The sequence below is a fragment of the Dreissena polymorpha genome, chromosome 16, assembly GCF_020536995.1.
Source record: "Dreissena polymorpha isolate Duluth1 chromosome 16, UMN_Dpol_1.0, whole genome shotgun sequence".
NCBI classification, from domain to species: Eukaryota; Metazoa; Mollusca; class Bivalvia; order Myida; family Dreissenidae; genus Dreissena; species Dreissena polymorpha.
Genome location: NC_068370.1, coordinates 25,748,102 through 25,762,119, shown reverse-complemented (window position 1 = coordinate 25,762,119; position 14,018 = coordinate 25,748,102). Strand labels below are relative to the sequence as shown.

General features: G+C 37.1%; 1 protein-coding gene across 2 annotated transcripts in view; it reads left to right on the top strand.

Annotated features, from left to right (window-relative positions):
- Nucleotides 1-2,512: 2,512 nt before the first annotated feature.
- Nucleotides 2,513-14,018, top strand: part of LOC127862410 (centromere protein F-like) — an 80,494-nt gene continuing 68,988 nt past the window's right edge. For both annotated transcript variants that reach the window (XM_052401506.1, XM_052401507.1), the window contains exon 1: nt 2,513-2,631. The gene's annotated coding sequence lies outside the window, so the exon portion shown is untranslated. The remainder of the gene's footprint in view (nt 2,632-14,018) is intronic.

The following is a 14,018-nucleotide window of genomic DNA, read 5'->3' as shown; positions in this document are numbered from 1 at the left end:
GAGCAGACCAAAGACTTGGAGATCCGTTCCAGGATAGTAGGCGTGCGGTCCCAGATGGAGAGCTTCGACCTCTTCTTTGGTGTCCATCTGGGTTACATCATCCTGCGACATACAGACAACTTGAGCCGCACCCTACAACAGAAGGACATGTCCGCATTAGAGGGTCAGGCAGTTGCTTCAATGACGGTGGAAACATTGACCAGCAAGCGCTCCGACGATGCCTTCAACAAGTTTTGGGTTGACGTCAACAGCAAGCTCGATGACGTCAACGTATGAGAGCCATTGGTTCCCAGGCGACGCAAGATGCCGAAACGCTATGACGTTGGAACCGGGGCCCACGAGTATCCAGCCACAGCACATGATCGGTACAGCCAGGTCTACTTTGAAGCATTCGCTTTGGTGATCGCGTGTATCAAGGACAGATTCGATCTGCCAGGCTACAAAACCTACAGATCCCTCCAAGACCTTCTTGTGTGCTGCGCCCGTGGTGGTGACTACGCCACTCATCTGCGGAGCATGATGGACTTCTACAGGGACGACTTCAACGAGCAGGCGCTCACCACTCAGCTGGAGACGTACCAGGTCGCCGTACGGGACAAAAAGGTCAAGACCATCACGGACATTGTCACGTTCTTCCGCGACTTGCCTCCTGAGTCTCGCCTCTTTTTCTCGGAGGTGATGCGCGTCCTCCGCCACGTCCTGTTAATGCTCGCCACCAACGCCACCAGCGAGAGGTCCTTTTCCGGCCTGACACGCCTGAAGACGTACCTCCGGACGTCTATGACACAGGAGAGACTCACTTTCCTCATGACGCTCCACGTGCACAGGTGTGCTACCGACGCAATGGACTTGTTAGATGTTGCCAATGAGTTCGTCAGTGTGAATGAATCACGGGATCTTCGGGAAGTTTTCATAGAATGTGACACTTGGCATTAACATTGCGCGAACAGTGCATGATAAATTGTGGCTTAAAAATGAATTATCCGTAATTTTTGTTTATCTAACTTAATTTAATAATATTTATTCATCCTGGTTCAGTATTTTAATAGTGCTCGAAATGTGGATACATTATTTACTAATCATGTCATATTGTATTGGTTGTTGTGTATTTTCATGTGGTTATTTATAACACTCTCCCATTTTCAGGTGTTAAATATGTCCATTAGTAATAAAATATATCCATTGTGAATGTAATGTAAATGTTTTTATTTCTCATATCACTTGTTAAACTCCGTCATTAAAATACATAAACATTTACTTAATTTTATGTTGTAATTAGAGTTTTTGGAAAGAAAATAATAACATTTATATCAACATGAAAGTTCCCCGAAATAATTGTTAATTGTAATTGTATATTTTTTTCGGAACCACGGGAGAGGACAACCCTCTCAAACGAACCTCTTTATGTTCCCAGTACAGAAACTGGACCGCCCCCCCAATGTTGGGAGGTTATCTACGCCCCTGTAATACAGGTTATATTTATGTGAAACAATTCGGTATTTACCATAACCACCATACACTTGGAGACTTTTTTAACGCAACACCTTTCAAACTTTAAAATCTCACTTATAAGTTATTTTTTATTAAAAATTGTACATGTGATCATTTGACTTCTTTCTGGACAAGCTCACATAAAATCATTCATCCTTTATGATCGGACGCTTTAGCATATGTGGGGTATTTATGGTTTCATCTGTTTGCACGTGGAAATGGCGTAACACAAGATTATTCTAAATTGATTTCAATTTCATCATTTATGGTGGGTTTTTACATCAGAATAACATACAACTAGTTTTTAAAAATGTATGGCTCATATGAATATTTAGGATCGCATGCGCACATTTTGGCAAAGAAGAGGAATTCTACGAATTAAATGAGCCTAACTCTGGGAAAACTGGGCATATGCATATGCTTAATGCGTCATCCAAGATTAGCCTTTGCAGTCAGCACAGACTAATCAAGGAGGACACATTCTACTATGGATTTTTTCGTTTCAATGAGGCCTCATCTAAACAGAAATCCAGTATATGCATAAAGTGTTGTCCCTGATTAGCCTGTGTGGACTGCACAGGCTAATCTGGGGCAACACTATACACATGCATTAAGCCTAATTTTCCCAGAGCGAGGCTCAAATGATTCTGGAATTCTCAGCAAATATATCTTAGCAACATTGATAACTCACTTTACTTACAAGCTCCAAAGAGTATGGGGCTTTAAAGGAACGCCGTTTGGGGAAAACGGTGCATTATAATGCTTGGTCGTGAGGTGTCGTCCCAGATTCGCCTGTGCAGATAGTATATGATAATGACTTAATTTCGGTTGTTTTCCATGTATATCTGGTAAGTTATTTCAAACGGTTATCATAATAACCGCCGTCCACTTTTGCAATGGAATCTTAAGTTTACTCATTTACATGTATCTCGAGATCGGTAGGTTTACTTTTCACCAGTGTGTATTGACCTTTTTATGTTTGGGCGAATCTACAAAACAGGCCGTCCTGCCATAATCGTTGATGTCGTTGAGCATGCGCACTGAAACGTCGGCGAATTTCAAATTGAAAATGGCGATGTCAACAACATAAAATTGCGCGAATGAAGATCATCTGAAGAGCGTTGAAGAGCAAATTTATAGGTAGAGTTAGAACATCAGTGTCCATTTTGGGTGCATAACTTACTGCATTTTATTTTATTTTTAATTCCGTGATGGTTATGCAGAATATTGTTCGTCCTGGGAAATTTCGTACATTCACAGTTATCAATTTCACTGTGAATGAAAAAAAACTGTCACGTGACCACAAAAGTCAACGTCAGTAGTCATTTTATGACAACAAACAGCCGCGCAAGGTAGTTTTTTTCCAATATCTTTGCTGATCATCCTCTGACTTTCGTACGACCTAGTTCACGCAATATGGCATGCATATAGCTTTCGATCGGTATGTCACGCGTTTTGTGTAAGTAGTAAAAATACAAAGAGTCAGTGTTCGAAAATTAAATGTCTAACACGTCACAAGTCGTGGCACATATTACTCAATAACATCTGCAAATTAATTACGAAGTGCACAACTACCGTTACCAGAAAAAAAGACCTCGTTGGCACCTACCCTTGCCTGCACTAAGGAATGTTGACAACAGTCCCCATCAGAATTCATCAATTAAGAAGTGTAAAAACACTAACAAAGAAATGTCCGCTAGTTTATTCAAACAAATTTATTTTTGACCAAAACTTTACCGCGTTCATATCTACCAGTAGCGACTTCTTGTTGTTTCGACAATGGCCCCTCAGTCTGTACGATTATAGGGTGGTAGTTTTCTGGAAAATAAATTGCGGCCATTTTGATTATTTATGATTACAAACATATTTTTACCAATTTAGCAGCCAGGATAGCATGGCATCAATGTATAGCGTGCACCAGCTTTTTAATTTAAATTTTGGAGGTAAAACACTGCGCGCTATACAAGGAAACCTACGGTAGATGACCTGCGAAGCGAGAATTAACAAAACAACCCAGGTAGTGCTCTTGAAAAGAGTACGTTATACCATTTTTATCGCAAACGTTTTACAAAAACTGTGTGACAAATGAATAGTGGACATATCAAACTTTTATCGTAAGAAGTTGGAGTTCTTTATTAATACATTTGAATGTTGAAATAGATCAATAATCAGCCACCTGGTACCGAAAGTTAAGTTCGTTTTGGGCATCTTTTTTCCTTTTGTCAGAGTAAAGTATACTGATTTTGCCGAAGTTTTCGATGGTGTGCAAATAGAATTATATAAACTATCGTTTTTTGAAAGCTTCAGCCCCAAAATCTAGTTAGAATGCAAATGTTTGGCAAAAATAGAAACTTTGTTGTGTACTGGGAATAGCATGATCTGATGTGTACAGCGTATAGCAAAATGACATAACATTGTGTATGGCAAATAGTTTTGAGTTTGGTAACCCACAATGCAGAAGAAGGGGACCCCTGAACAGAATTATTTTAATCGATGACATTTCCCCCTATTTGATTTATGTTTGTATCCTAATTGGGTGCAATTCGTCTATTTAGGAAGACATAGAAATGCACAAACAAATGAAACACATTAAAATGAACATTGCCTATGCTATAAGAATAGGAAATCAACTCCATACACGATGACAAACCATGTAATCATAAAAGAAAAGCTGTTTCTTCGAGCAGTACCAATTTCAAACCGGTACCAAGCACAGGAGGGAATCCCGTATTTTTTGTGTGTATATATGCTATAATAGAAACAAGGAGTGCAACTTCATTTGCCGAAAACCATGTAACTCGATCAATTTTTAACGAATCAACTACACACGGGTTGTTTTCAAAAGCTTATAAAATAATTTATCAGAAAAAAATAACATCAGTACCATTGATCCAGCAGTATTTCGATACCAGCCCTCAGAAGTTGGCACTCAAGGAAAAAAATTGGTCTGACACAAACATGTCCAATAAAGCTTCATTTTCCGATCGTTTCAAACAGCAGAAACACAACAATTACAATACTGTTCATCATTTAAACGGTTATTTCCTGTCAATAAACATTAATGAATCGATAACAATACATTTTATAGTCATTCACACACCATCAAAAGTGTTTTTCACTCCGATTGGTAATTAAACAACAAAGAGCTTTAATTTTTAAAGAAAGTACGGGAATCCTCTGACGTCATTCGATAAAGCAATGTGTTCGCATGCGTTCTTTTTATTGGTTGGGTGGAATTTCCCGAGGCTCTCCGTAAAAAGGTGAGTGGGAAATTGATGAAAACCGACCAATCGTATTTTGTGTTTACAAAATCTTTGACGTCATTAAAGGGTATCTCAGAGTCAAAATAGATCGTTTTCTGTTTATTTTGTACTCGCGGATCAAAAGACGCGCTAAAATGGTGTTTACCATACTTTTTCTATAACACTGGGTATTGTAACCGATTGAAAAATGTTGAATGTGCATACAGGTGCTGTTTATCTACCGTTTAATGACTTGGTTATTGAGTTTTAGCTCTTTAAAGTGATGGACGTAAAAATCTCTATGTGGACACATTTGTGTCCGACCAAACACGATTTTGGAAGAGTGTCAACTTCTGAGGGCTGCTATCGAAATACTGCTGGATCAATGGTACTGATGTTAATTTTTTCTGATAAATTATTTTATGAGCTTTCAAAAAAAACGGTGTGTAGTTGATTCGTTAAAAATTGTTCGAGTTACATGGTTTACAGTAAAGATGGTGTAGATTTTTGGCAAATGAAGTTGCACTCCTTGTTTCTATTATAGCATATATACAAAAAAATATAAAAAAATACGGGATTCCCTCCTGTGGTACCAAGCAGTCAAAAATTTGTGTAAATAACGCTTCATCAATACAAATTGCAATATAGATACACATTTGAAACATATTAATCTGTTTGTAACAATAAAGATACACATTTTAAACATATTAATCTGTCTTTAATATGCCTAACACGCACTGGTTATCCAGGAGCGAGTAATTATTAGATATTTTAGGTAAATACTCACTGCTCTCCATGGTTGTTTTGTTTATTCATGCTTTGCTGGTCATCTATTTCCGGTGGTGATGATAGACAGTGCTATAAGCCCGAAGCACCAGTCAATTCTTGGGCCGGTCAGGCCTTCCTTAAAAAATTGTGTGTTTGGCATAACCCGACCCAGGTAAATTTGGGTGGGTAGGTAAGTAGGGATTTTAATGTTTTTTTGTATTTTTTTTCTGACATTGAACTCTGACATATACCAAACTGAAAGGTAATTATCAAATAAAGCTCCAAGTCATCTGCCTCAGGTAAAGATTTTTCTGCACCGTCCGTGTCACTGCACGTGTATTCGTAAGTCTATTTTTTCTATACAGAACTTCGAAAATATAATATAATGGACGAAAAATACTTTTATCTGAAAACGACAGTCCGAAAAATTGTACTCATTTTGCACATGAAATAAAATGTGCATATCGTCAGCGCTTCCGTTAGTGGACGTCCGGGCGTAAATTACGCCCGAAAACGGAAGTCGTACGTCCATTATGCAAATGGTGGAAGTCCCTTGGACGTCCGATAATCCACATGTACGCTGTTTGCGAATACACAACACGCACAAATGTCAACAGAAAATCGGGTTATTTAGACCGTTAACTCCGCCCAAAGACCTATAGGTCTTTGCTCCACCTAAGAGCTACAGTTTTCAATGAATTTCTCAGCGAGTGGTCAATATTGATTTTTCCAGCTGTCAATCACATGCTTCTTGGTAAGCGTATCAGCCAATCAGCGCTTAGGCAGCAAAATACATGCTGACCCCATGGGAAGCTGTATACAATAATATTAGCAACCTCTGCGCTACGAAGTTTTAATTTAGCAATCAAATTTAATTAAGTCAACGCTTTCCTCGAGGAAGGATGGCGTGACGTTGTACATGAAGTCTAATTTGTGCATGATTTTCATGTGTGCACGAAATACACGGGAAATGTTTATTTGTTGCTAGAAAATTCGCTTTCACTTACGCAAACTTTTCTGAAAGGAGGTACATGAAACATTTTAGTTAAGACGTTGATTTGTTGTAATCACTAAATATGAACGTGCTCTATGCTCTCAAATCACGTCACGTGATTAACGCATGTTCAATGGGAATTCCCCCATCCCACAATTCAATTTGTATATGCCAAAATGGCGGACGTTGCAGACGTCAATATTGGTCGTATTTTGGTTTTGAAAATATAAATTGTAATAATACTGGATTATCGCGTAATGGATAGAGTTGGAACATGTACGTATATTAAAATTCTGACATAAAAGTGGGACTTAAAAATTTATGACTGGGACGTCCAAAATTTTAGGCTTAGAAGTCAGGACTTCCAACTTTTAAGAGCTAACGGAAGCGCTGTATCGTTTGACTACAGAAAATGAAAACAAGTAACCTAGCAAATACGTAATTAATATACTATTTGGTTGACATAATTTTACAATAGCATAGTTTGTGAGTAAAAAAACAACAAAGTAATTATAACATTTTAATTTCAATCAAGAACAGAAAGGTGCAACATCTTCGACATGTAGCTAATTATTTAATTATCATCCTTTTATTCAGATCGATAGGCGGTAGAAATTTGTAAAGTGATCAGCTTAAAAATAATTTATTGAGTGTTACTCTTCTTTTCATTTGCTTATTTTTTATATGACTTTTGCCATCGGCCGTTATATTGTAGGCAGACGACAATATCAACTGTGTATTTCATTATCTGCGCATAAATGACCCAATATTACCCGATAGCGAACTCAATGTTGATTGGCCAGCTACCATATGCGCTTCAAATTGTTCATGGAAACAAACAGAAAAATAGTTTAAAAAACCACTCCAGATTAAAATGGTGGATGTTTTCAATGAAATTTAACGAGATTTAAGCATATTCGCAAATTATATTTTTCTTGAGCCAAATTCGCTATACTTTCGCAAATGACGAACAATAGTGCCCTGTGATAATGAGCATTTATTCCAATAATAACACGTTCGCAATACTCGCGCTGTCGTTCGCCATTTGAGTCATTTGTGAAAATATTGAGAATTTGGCACAAGAAAAATCTAAATTGCGAAAATCTAGTAAAATTTTGTTGAAAACATCCGCCATTTTAATCCGGACTGGTTTTCTATATTTGTCTCTTTGTTTCCATGAAAGTGTTTGCAATTCCAACAGTTAACAAAACCCGGTCTGTACCCGATTAGACATTGCTTGACCTTATTGTTAATGAAGTGCAAATGGTAGCTGGCCAATCGGCATTGAGCTCACGTACACACGACATGACGTTCGAATGAAACGTGAGGACGGGTGGAGCTATTGGATAATATTGGGTCATTCATGCGCAGATGTTGTATAATTTGAATACACATTTAATATCGCCGTCTGCCTCCAAAATAGCGACCGGTCGGAAAGTCGTATAAAGAGATAAGCAAATGAAACAAAAATTGGACAATACCTGTCAATAAATATTTCTAAGCTGACCACTTTTTATCTTTCTCCCGAATATTTACCGATCTGAATTAAAGAGTGATAATTAAATAATTAGTTATATGGCGATAATATTACACATCTGCCGATTGCCGAATTGAATTGAACAGTGATAATTAATTAATTTTTTTTTTTACTCCCAAAATATCCTGAACGACAGCAGCGTATTTTAATTAAAGGGATACTAGAAAAACAGAAGCGGTTTAATTGTATTTAAAGTCTTATTAATCGCACATGCATATGTCAAATAAATAGGCGACTCAAATAAATACTGGTACGCGTTTTGTTCATTGCTATTCTAGATATCCTTGAAAGAGCATTTAATTAAATGACGCAAATAACCGAAAAGGATAAAAAGCGGAAAGAATTTTCGTCGAGCAAACAATTTTTTTTTTTGGAAAGTAACCAAAAAAATTCAGTCGGGCCGATTTTAGTGGGTCAGTCGGATTATGCCAAACAAAAGAATTTTTAAGGATGGCCTTGGTCGTAAATGCATACGAAATTGCCCGACCGGTCTTTTGAATATTTGAGCATAAAATTGTGCCGGGCCCTCAATCTATTAAATCTGCCGCCGAAATTTGGCGGCAGTCCCCCACCTGAAAAGTATACTTTTTTCCCCTTTTGGGGGGAAAAATTCCCCCTAAAAAAAAAAATTTTTTTTTTTTAACCCTTTCCCTGATAGACTTCTTAACTGATCTGCCACTCCAGGCCAATCAATACCAGTCCTGCTGTTCTGATAACAGTGACTCCATATACAGCTGATAAGCCTGACTACACCATCTCAATGGGGTTATTGGGAAAATAATGGAAAAATTCTCAACTGTTACACCTGTCTTGTTTAGGCTTAATTTTCACTTAGTTGCTTGCATTTTACATCACTTGTGTCAATGTAAATATTGTAGAGAAATAAATTATCCTTCCAACCATATACATTTTAAGTCTGTATTCTAATAAATAATACGAGGATATAACGATCATAAAAATCTCTGTGCTTTATTACCCAAACTCGTTAGTTTCTGGACACATGTGCTACTGAAAATAGCCACCGCGATTGCGTTTTATGGCCCAGTGTCTAGTATCCCGTGTGTTTTGTCCCTAAATGTTAGATAATTAATGCATGATTAATTATTATGTTGGTCAGTACAAAAGGCCTACTGAAAACCGCCGACAGCGTCTTTGTTTTATTGCTCAATCAAGCAGCGATAATCCAATATCCTGTGTATTACAAAAACACCAACTTTAGATAAGCACGTGTCGTCTGTCAAAACCATGTCAGTAAATATATCGAAGAAATTCTCGTAAATGATCTCGGAAATGGGACTTGCTTTAAACATTTATCATTACGATATTAATTTTCATAAGATAAATGAGAACCAAACAAACATACACAGACAACATAAAATATAAATAATTATGACAAATTAAATGGAAAAAAAAAGTTGGTTTATTTTCTAAAAATCACTTTTACTTTCTCCAAAATTTCCAGAAAATGACTTGTACATATTGCATAAAATCTAAATATAGATGACGCTGTTAATTGGTCGTTGTAAAAGAATATTCATGAACTGCACACGGCACTTTGTGTGCAATCAGATACAGTACAATAATTGTTGCAATATTTAACAAACTAAAAAATGATAATGATACAGCGTTTATTTCTTTTATTTTATTCAAGGAAATGTATAAATCATTTGCAAGATACTCCGATATTTAAATGGAAATTCAATACGAAGCTTTTACGTTGTTGTCTGTGCCAAGCAGTTTTTGTGTATAAATAAATACACTCACGCCTATTTTCGCGCGCTTTTTGTCCAAACAAAGACTTGACACGAAAATATCATGGGCATATACATGTATTTATTTCTGGCTACAATTTGTAACAGAACATTAACTGTACACGATGCGCGCACACCACATAAAGTTATTTACGCGTGTTGGACTACCCTTGTACCGATTAGACACCTATTTCATCAAATCTTTAAATATAAACATATGCCGAAATTCATGTGATACTTGAGAAAAATGTCCGATGTTTGGGTTAACCCTTTGCATGCTGGGAAATTTGTCGTCTGCTACAATGTCATCTGCTGAACTTCTAAAATTAGCATTTTCTTCGATTTTTTTCAAAGAATATTATCAGAATAGCAAACAGTTTGGATCCTGATGAGACGCCACGTTCTGTGGCGTCTCATCTGTATCCAAACTGTTTGCAAAGGCCTTCAAAGTTCGGTTCCCGCACTGAAAGGGTTTATGAGTTGTTTTAGCACTTTTGTCGTCAATATCAATCAGAATTTGCATTTGAAAATGGACATTGGGAATATACGGGATTATCGGGTAATGGATAGACACGGACAAATTCGCATGTAATCGATAGAGACGGTAATAAACGCATGTATCGGGGAATCGATAGACTCGGGATTATACGCATCTATCGGGGAAAGGGTTAATAGAAAGATGTGTCTCATGATTATTATATCTCAATTCTATTTCAATTTAATCTTTGCAAACATACTAAATTATGAAAAATGCAATGAATATAGTGCAAACATGTACAAATGTAATAATGAGAGAGTAAGTAAAAAAAATCCCCCAAAAAGGGAAACGCGGCGAAAATTCCCCCTCCTAAGGGCTGTGGACCCCTTCCCCAACAATAGTGTGAGGGCGCTGAAGTGAAAAAACTAAATGAACTCCGTTAAGCCACTTCGGGTTAATGACGTAATCAATGCAAGTAGTCAGCACAAGTTGCTAGCCAATCATCACGAGCACAAGTCGTAAGCCAATCAACACTTCCGTGTCCCACTCTTATGGAGACCCCGAAAATGGACGAGGTGTTACGATTGGTCCGTTTGTTCAAAGCTGACAAAAAAAAAAGCTTCTTTTTCTATACAGTTTTAATCAACCTATATGGCTATTCTTGTTGTATGATAACTCATTAAACAATTTCATTGAGTTAAAATCACACTCAAGTTGGCGTTAAGCCAACTTAATTACTGTAAAGTGTTGTGTACAACGCGCATTTATGTATAACGCGCATCTACTTTTTGAAGCAAAAAGTCGGGAAAAAAGTTTTTGAAGCAAAAAATAAATGAGAGAAAATTTTCTGTACCATAGGCTCACTGAAAATCGTTTTATTTACATTGCCGATCTCATGTGTTATTTTATTGTTTCAATAATTAATTATCTTAAAAACGATAAAGATAAAACTTAATTGTGTGTGTTAATTATATTACGCGTAAACGTTTTGATTTAAATGAATTATGCATAAAATGCACAATATCCACGAGGATACCATCGAGGTTTTCATCATAAGTCTGTTAAGTATCTGTCCAGGATTTTATCGTGGAGGAGTACACATTACGGACCGATTAGTGTGCTTGGTATAATTAAGACACTGAAATTTTTTATTGGTATTGGCACGGGGTTATTCATGCATGACTAATTCACAACCGCGCATTTTATTTTCATTTTCTTCTTAAAATTTATTTGATTTCAATGCTCTGTACAACCTGAAAAAAAGAGAAAATTTTAATGTTAACTTTATAACGTTTGTCCATCTATATTCAGATCGTAAATATAACACAATTATTAACATAGTTACAGTTAAAACAACAGGGAACAGAATGTTGCGAGTTACTGTAACTGGGTAACTGACAGGGAAAAAATGTCTTGGCATGGCTGTAGTTGTGCATAACGCGCATCAAGTTTTTAAAATTAAATTTGGGGGTAAAAATGTGGGCCTAAAACACAACATTTTACGGTACCGCAGCGTTGCGCTACCAGGTAAAAACGTAAGCAATTGACCGACGCTGAATCTGCTAAGAAAGCCAGGGCTCTCGCTAGGGTTTAAAGACAGGAGTCCATGGACTCCTTCCTTGGAAAAAGTAGGAGTCCAAAACGAAAAAGTCTAGTTTGAATCAGTGGTCATAATACAATTAACATAACACATTTTTTATCAAATGCCATTAACCCCAGGGATCATATTTTCCCACAACATCAATCGGTCTGGATAAAAATGGGGAAGAAGTATCCGAAAATATCCAAAATCATGACAAATTACGTTAAAATATATACCTTTGATTTTGCCATTCAGGGTTTTTTTACTAAGAAAGCGACGCTGATATTTGGCGTCTTCCTCTACCAGAATTTTCCCCTCAAAATAAATTTCCCCACCAAAAATATCATTTTTCACCAAAATATAATATTTTCTCTCAAAGAAATGTTTATTTTTCCTTTTGGCATTTGACAATTATCCAATTTGCACCATGTACAACGATCTCGCTCTATCTCTCCAGACGAACACAAAAAATCTGGGAATCCCAGTTATTCTAAATGTACATGTAGCTCTTAAATTACATCATGTACACTGGGCAACTAATCGTAATATTCATGTGACTATTTAACTGGATACCGGTCTTGCGCGAGAAGGGTGTTTCGTCACTTAATTACCGGAAACCAGTTGAATTTTCATCCGGGCTATGTGCAAGCCAAGATATAAACGTGAAAACAGAAAAAAATGTCTCGCAATTGGCGTTCTTACACAAACAAAATAAAACGTTCGGACTTGGAAGATACTGAACGCATCGAGGCATTTTTAACCAGGTTTTCCGAAGGAAAAACTGGTTATTAGATTGGCGAATGCGGGCGGGCTGGCTGGCTGGCTGGCTGGCGGGCGGGCGGGCGGAACAAGCTTGTCCGGGCCATAACTTTGTCGTTCATTGTGAGATTTTAAAATCATTTGGCACATTTGTTAACCATCATTAGACGGTGTGTCGCGCGAAAAAATTACGTCAATATCTCCAAGGTCAAGGTCACACTTTGAGTTCAAAGGTAAAAAATAGCCATAAATGAGCTTGTCTGGGCTATAACTATGTCATTCATTATGAGATTTTAAAATCATTTGGCACATTTGTTCACCATCATGGGACAGTGTGTCGCACGAAAGAATCACGTCAATATCTCCAATGTCAAGGTCGCCACGACTAAAAATAGATTTATTTTAAAACAAACTTACAAAGGGGGTTAATTTTGTTTGTTCATTTCAAAAGTTCAGTTTGAGTTGTCTCCCTTTATCAGATTTTTTTTCACAATGAAAACCTGGTTTTGTGACAATTTTGTCCCTTGTTAAAGAAAGAATCATCGAAAACCGTTAAAACCTAGCAGGATTCTGAGGTAATCAACATCGAACATTGTGAAAGTGAAAGTAGAAAATCAGCAGCTGCCGCTCCTTTCCCTTCCAATACTGTAGCAGATCAAGATAGTCAACCCATTCATCATGAAATTGAAATCACAAAATTGACATCGTCCCCCGGCCCCAGTACAGAAATACAGTAGAAAACATTTCCCATTATTAGATCTACACCTGCAACTTTATTAAGGACTTTGACTTTAATACGTGTTAAATGTGTTTAAGAACAAAAAGGACAGAGACATGCCTCTTTTGATGAGTTATAGACATTGAAATGAACAGTTTTTATTTTTTCCCCTAATATGTCTCTTTCGCACTCTTTTTTCCCCTTTCACCCAGCGTCCAGCGTCTTCCCCTTTCTCTAAAAAAAACCCTGCCATTCATGAAGTTGGTATAATAAATGTACAAGTAAAATTCCCTTAACCCTTTCCGCGTTTCTACGACCCTATCGATTCCCTGTCGAATACGCGTATCTACGCCTGTATCGATTCCCTGTTATCTACGCATTTCTACTACCCTATCTATTACCTGATATATACGCGTTTTTACGAGGCATGATTTAATTTGCTATTTAAATGCTTAAAATGACGTTTTAAGTGTAACTGAAATGCATATACACCTACATTCATCATTTTTCTAACCTGTCGAGTAAACATCCGGTAATGTTGCTATTTAAAGTTATGATGCAATTGGCTACCAATCAAGACGAGGGTTTACCATTTGACATGCGTAAATCACGTTCCGGGATGTGCGCGCTTCGGGCATTTCGTAATGTCCTAAAATAACTACTATTCTCGAACCGTATTTAATTTAGACATTTTCCGA